The following is a 7,364-nucleotide window of genomic DNA, read 5'->3' as shown; positions in this document are numbered from 1 at the left end:
TGATACCAGTCAGCTATTTTTCAGCCTTACATATTTAAAAACCACATTACTAGTGTAGCAACATTTTTCTTGATAAACAGAAAATAAATGTATCAGATTAATAGCTAACATGCTTGTCCTTCAGAAGATAACAGACTGGAATGTTCTTTATGTGGGCATAAATAGTACACGAAAAAAAAAATCTTTAATTGCAATCTCATGCATGGAGATACTTCAGTAAAGTGCTACTGTTACCTTTGCTGCTATGTAAACACAGAGAATAATCTCTTTGGGGATAGTATGTTCTTGTGTCTGCAGGGATAGCATGGCTTTCTCGGTAAACTAATTTCCATCTCACAATTACTTGCGCCTACCATCAGGGCAGGAATATTCTGTGATGTAAATTCCCTGAGTTCAGAATTTCACCTGAGATAATAAAATTTACATATGCTAATTGAAGAATGTCTGACATAACCAGGCGTATAAATTTGACTGAGCCTGTTTTATAGAAGTATTTTCATAATTATGCAATAGAACAATCAACACCCATGATTTCCGGGATATTCCTTAAGACATCAGGCAGTTAAAATGCTTTCAAATGTGGAAATTGCATGTACAGCTAGAGATCAGACAAACACAGTCGCTACACGGCCCCAAACAAACTACTTTCTTCTTGTTTTACATTGAATCCAACCTCAGGGAGACTGTTGAAACAAGACAGCAAGGAAAGGCAAGGAGAAGCAAATCAAGGTGAGAGGAGAGGAAAGACAAAAACTGTGTGCACACATATAACCTAGCTGCAGAATATTTTATTAGTGATGCGTGCTTTCCCTCTCTGCTGAAAATATTTGCCAACCTTAAAGGGATCTCTGGAAAAAAAAAGAAAAAAGCTGATGGGAATTTTGAAAATACATCCTTTGGAACATGCATATAGCCTATTTTAATCACAGAACTCACACTTTATGCTAGCTGCCTTCCCAGTATTAACCACTTGCTTCTGAGTTGTTTGGGACCAGTATTTAGGTTGTTACAGAATTTTGACACGGGGACTGAAAAAGAATTTGCAGATTGCCTGAAACTTGTAGCTGGAAGAAGACTGAAAAGAACCAATGAGCAAATAAATATCTTCAACAAGAAGATATGGATGCATTCAAGGTCAGGCTGGTTGTGGCTCTGGGCAGCCTGGTCTAGTGGCTGGCAACCCTGCCCATGGCAGAGAGGTTGAAGCTGGATGATCATTGTGGTCCTTTTCAACCCAGATCATTCTATTCTATGTTGAAATCCTATAAGAAGTAGAACAGGAATTTAAAAAAAAAAAAAAACAACATAAAGCTGAGGAAAGTGGTGTATAGAGAAACAAACCCATTGGCTAAACTGTTCATCTTGGTGGCTAGACTATAAGCCATGATTTGTCAGCATGTTGATTATGAATTAAATGTGATAATCTAGGCTGTGGCATGTACAAAAACATTTTGGGGATATTTACTGACACTGAAATACACAGAAATGCATTGCAAAAGAAACACAGAGACACAACTTTCAAGCAAATTTATCTTAAGACTTCTACTTACAGGCCCACTGCAGAACGGGGGCTTCAAACTCAGACGCCAAAGCATGAAACTATTGAAGCAACTTCCATTCATAAAACATGGGAGTCACTGATTAGGTATTTTTCCATATTTCTCTTACTCTCCCATATTGTGACAATAAGCAAAGTTTACATTGCTGCTTATGTACGTGTGTGTGTGTATATATATATATATATATATATACATACAAAATGTTGGTTTCCTTACATATGCTGTGACAGAAAAAAAGTGGGTTGTTTAGTTCTGAGTGCCAGGTTGTTTCATTAGCAAACATGTAATAATGTAATACAGTGAGCGAAGTAAGTAATTTAAAACTTTTAACCTTAAAACAGATATTAGTACTTTTTGTTGTTGTTGTTGTACTGAGCTTTCACAAACCTCTTAGTATCCACCAAAATTAAAGACAATGTAAAAGTTGCCACTATATGAGAATGGCTTTCTATCCAAGAAAGGGTAAAAAGCCAAAGAAAAAGACAAAGAGAGCACAAGCAAGAAATAAGAATTATTTAAATTTCTGCCTTTTTGTATGTCTCATTGTGAAGGACTTCTGAGATAGAGTAGGTTTTTAAGAGAAAGTTGACCCTCAAAAGGGACTAAAATGCAAGTAATCTTAAAGGGACTAAAATGCAAGTAATCTTAATCAAGTACTGAGCTCTGTTTCAGATTGTCATAGACCCAGTGGCTTATGTATGGGCAAAATTAATTTAAAATGTATAAGTTCTGCTTGAACAAAGTATTTTTTCCTCAGTTTGAAAGAATTTTTTAGCTTTTTTCCATAGAGAGGTGTTCCCTGGAGATTCTTTCTGACGTGTCTGAAGCTACCATCTTCTCATTCGCTTGGCATATTTCCAGGCTGATATTAATCATCCCTCCAGCTCCTGGATGTACAGCCTGCAGTATGTAAAGTTGGTTATTGCCCAAGAGCTCACAGGAAATTACCTGATTCTTTTTGAGCTATAGCTTTCTTTTATTCAATTTTTTTCTGAAAAGTGATTTTTTGAATAAAAACTCTGTATCAGATTAGCTCTTGAATAGAACTGATAGAGTTTAATAGCCCACTCTCTCTCCCAGTTAATAGAATTTCTTACTAACAACCACAGATAAATGTTTCTTGTAGCTGATTTCATTGAGTTATTTGATAATGTATTTCCAACTAACAATTATATCGACTGGAGAATTCAGCTGACTTCTTTGTATGTTACTCCTCATACTATCACAAAAAAAAGTTTTCAGGAGGCAATTAGCTAAAATATTGTTTGAAGAGACTGAATATGAATCTCTCAAGAGAAATACGTTTCAAGTATATAAGGAATCACCAAAGTTTGTCTCACTGACATATAACGCGAGTTAGATAAGGAGGCTCAATATTTTCCTAAGAGCATTTTCCAGTCTCTAGAGTTTGGATGCATTAGATAAGATAGACATTGAAATACTCTTTAAAGTAAGGGTTGAGTTTCCTCATAGAATAGGATAAGACAGACAAAGAAGGCCAATCTTTAAAGAATGGTTGATACTGGTTTTACAACATCCTTGACATTTCTTTCTGTTAAGAATTAAAATACGCAAACCTATTTTTTCTTTCAACTTTTCCCTAGCCATCTGATATTTATTTCCTTGGGATAAAAAGCCTTCCACTCCTGTGCCAGCTCACTATCTATAAAAGATGGGTTGTCCATGTCTGTAAGGGTTTACTGCCTACCTGCCCTTTGAAAAAGAGAAAGCAGTTCACAGCAGATGGTCTGCCACCAGTGTTGTATGTACTCCTTTCATCTTGCTGGTAGCAGAGGGTCCAGATAAAACACTGTACCCAGGAATCCCGGAGTAATGCATGTCCTTACGTATGCACTGGGTGCCAGGAGAGACATGGCCTCTGGGGTACTAAGGTACTGGGCTTTTGGTCCTAGATTTTTGAAGGATTTCCTCCAGAGGATTTAAAGCCAATAAACCCCAGGTCATCATTTAATGATTACTGTTAAAACACTCTCTGCCAAAATATACACTTCCCAAACCAGGCTCATAAAACACAGGTTGTAAGGCAAATTAGAAGGTAGGAAAGATAAAGAAACACAGCAGGTATTCCAAGGACAAGGGTGTCAGCCCCTTTTGACTCTTAAGATTTACTTGCGGGTGACAGAAAGCAGAAACCTCCTGTAACTCTCATTATGAGAGCTTAGTTAGGTTCTCATTTCATAAAATACGCATCTAAAAAAACAATGTATGTAAAGAAGTTCTAATCTGCAGGCATGTAAGAAAGCAATTATTATTGGATTTTAATGCACAAGCAAGTTTATTCAGCTACAAAATATGATTTGTCAAGAGCAAATTTTATCAAACCAATCTAATTACCTCTTATGACAGGGTAACAGATTTTGCAGATGGAAGGAGAAGAAGAACTAGATGCTGCATGTGTTTGGACTTTTGAGAAAAACAACTGCTAGCTAGGGTTTATGTGAAATACTGGTTAGGAAATAATACTCAGATAGATGCCATCAAGAATTAATTTTCAAGGAAGAACCAGGGCTCTTTAGATCCAGTTTTGCCCAATGCTTTCCTTAGTAACTGAGATGGTAAGAGAGTTTGCACACAAGAAATCTGTAGTCTGCACTAATTTAGGCAGTGCTGAAGGCTTATTTGAGGTCAGGATTGAACTTCTGAATTTTTAGGACAAGTTCAGGGAAAAGCCTGGAAAAATGAGACAAAATTCAGTGGTATAAACTAACTATACAGGCAGAAATAATCTAAAAGATAAAACAGGAAGCACCTGGCTGGACTGTTTTTCTCCCATTTGAGATCTAGCAGTGACTGTGAGACAAATGCTGAGCAGCTGGCAATGTCAGTTTGTGGCCAAAAAAAAAAAAAAAAAAAGTCATCATACAGAATACAGAGTTGTTTGAACAGAAAGATCCTACAAAACGCACAGAATAATTCCTGTGCTCTACTCAAATCTGCAGCCTTCATCAATGTTTTTATCTATCACTGGATGATTTTCTTGATATAAGATCAGGCAAGCACCTGTAGGAAGGATGTTAAGTGTAGCTGATCCTACCTAGAAAAGAGGGATGATCTCTTAGAGACTCTTTGAAAAGCCCTACTTTTTCCCTTATTTCCCAAATACAACACCAAACTGTGTTGCTCAGTGCCAGAGTTTTTGTTCTAATTTCCCTTTTCACTCACTTCCCCCCATATCTCTCATCAGCATGGGAAGTCTAAGTTAAAAGGGGGCTGTTTGCTCACTCTAAACTCCTCCTTGGGCATGATGATCTGTTGTCTTGATCTTCCCTGCTTATCATCCCTACCACATCCTTCACAGTCCACTGCCCAGTTATGTGCAAAGGGCAAACCTTTTCAGATTGGAAAGAAGAGGAAATTTGGAGCAAACCTCAACATGAATCTTCTGCTACAGGAAACATTTTAAAAATCTACCTGACCCTGTTTTTTTTGTTTGTTTGTTTTGTTTTTTGTTTTTTTTTTTTTTAATCCATGTAGTATTTTACTACCTCTAATCAGACCATCAGATTGCTGGCTTTTATGGAGTGCACTTGGACACCCCCAGCAGCTTCGCAGCTGAAACTGTCAGTATATTTACATTTCTCTTTGAAGCTGTGACATGCCTAAGAATTAGGACTTACAAGCCTGACTTCACTCCCCAAGATTTTCCCCACTTTGTACTCATGCCACATTTTGTCATGCTCACTTCAGGGCTGTCCACAGTAATCCCTACCCATCAAATTCTCCAAAGTTTGTGTCCGAAGATGGCTCATTCACAGTTAGATGGTTAAAAACATTACACTTTGTGTTCAAAAGTGGTTCAGCTGGCCTTTGGGCACCCCAGTTTGAAGGCAGATACTCTCAAGCTAATTGGTAGAGCTAGAACTAAAATTAGTTGATATCTTCCTATTCATATGTCATAATATTGTAAGCATTATCTTGACACTTGCAAAAAAGACCTGCAAAACTTGCTTGCTCAGCCTCCATCTTCGCATGATCATCCCATTTTCAGAAGTCCCTGCACATCCCAATGGACTCACTTTTACCCTGCTTGAAAATCTATGAAGTGTCACTTCTTCCAGAATGGGAAAAGTTGAGAAAGAGTGAAGCATGTTTGGTAAAAAGAACTTATGCAAGAAGAGATTTCTCTTCTCTTACAGAGAGATCATTTCAACCTTGCTGTTTTAGCCAAAAGCCAGGCAGCTCTCATTTTTACTTCTGCTAACAGTTTTGGAGAATCAGCATGTATTGCAGTTCAGCAGTTAAGGGCTGTTTCCACAAGCACCTCAGCTGTAAGTAAAATTTCAGTTCACCGCTGTACATTTATAACCAGTTTGCACACTTTCCACAGATCAGAAATGAAGAACTATTCTTGCCTAGTGCAAACTATTTTACATACCTTTGGAGTAAGACTTGGAAGACTACTACATTTTTTTTTTTTGTTCCTCTCAAGGTACATTTTTTCGTAGCATGTAGTCCTCTTCCTGTGCATTCTCCATTTACCCAAAGCAGCATTTCAAGCTTGGCAAGCAGATCAACGTAGACATCTGTTTATCATGATGATGGTAATATTTCTGCAAGAGTTGAGATACAGATGTTTTGTCTAGCAGAGAAGTTGCCATTCAGCCTAAGGAGTCTTCCTTGTTTAACATATTCTGCGTATTCCTTGCTTAACATATTCTGAGAGCTTCTAGTGCTCAGAGAGACTGGTAACATCACAAGTCTCAGCATCTGAGACCAAAATTTGGTCCATTTATAGAAGTAAACTCCCAGCAGGTTCTTCATACTAAAAGAAAATTTCACTCAAAAGGCTGTAAAGACCTTGCCAGGTTAAATCACAGCTGACAAGCGGTCTGCCTTAGACAGGAGTTTGTTTCAAATCTGTATTAATAAAATGAATAGAAAATTGAGAGATTATCCAAAAAGTTACAACAGGGGTTCAATGTCTGAAGCAGCTGTTCAAAGGAAAATGGCAAAATACATTTCCTGTAAATTTGGTTGTCTGCAGCCAGAAAGGAATGAGATTAATCACAGTTTATTATTTTATTCCTCAATAAAACAATATCCATGATGAAAAATGAAAGAAGTTGCCTTAAAGGTTAATTTTCTCAAGCAATTGCCAGGGCAAAACAATTGTTTAAGAAAACAATAATAAAAACGTATGAACGGAATTTACTGTTTGTGAGGCAAGGGACATTATCATTCTTTTTGTATTCTGTAACACCTCACAAAATATTTGTTGTTGACATTTTACAATGACTGGGGAGATCTCTCTGCTCTCTTATCTACATCTCTAGTTTGTGAAGCTGGGACCCGAGATATTCTTTTAAATGTCTTAGGGACTTCGAAGCCTGCAGATAAAGAACAATCCCAAGTACAACTTGTGGCAACTTGATGGTCTTGAAGGGCCTCCCACTGGTCGAACAACAGAACTACATTGGTAGTGCCTTAGAACGAGGATCCTTCAGTTTGGAGGTAGATGTGAGAATGCTCTGACTGCTTCAACCAGAGGAGATGATGTGCTCAGGAAAGGCCAGGACCAAGGCATGATGAGCTGATTTGGAATATATTCTCGTGGGGTTAGATGAAAGGAAGAAATTGCTTCCAGCTAGGAAGTCACTTTCAATGCCAATTTACCCTCCTAGCTCTCAACAGCTCTCCAAGGATGGGCAACCTGGTGGTGCACTAAGTTGTTTTTCAAATGAGTCATGGTTTGGTGCCAAGAAAAATAATTTTTTAAAAAGCACCTTTAGAAATTGGGGTGGGACGGATGCAACACATATGGAAGAGAAACCAGGGTAAACATAA

Source organism: Gallus gallus, chromosome 1 (genome assembly GCF_016699485.2).
Source record: "Gallus gallus isolate bGalGal1 chromosome 1, bGalGal1.mat.broiler.GRCg7b, whole genome shotgun sequence".
Lineage (NCBI taxonomy): Eukaryota > Metazoa > Chordata > Aves > Galliformes > Phasianidae > Gallus > Gallus gallus.
The sequence above is the reverse complement of the archived record's forward strand: the minus strand, read 5'-3'. Positions refer to the sequence as shown.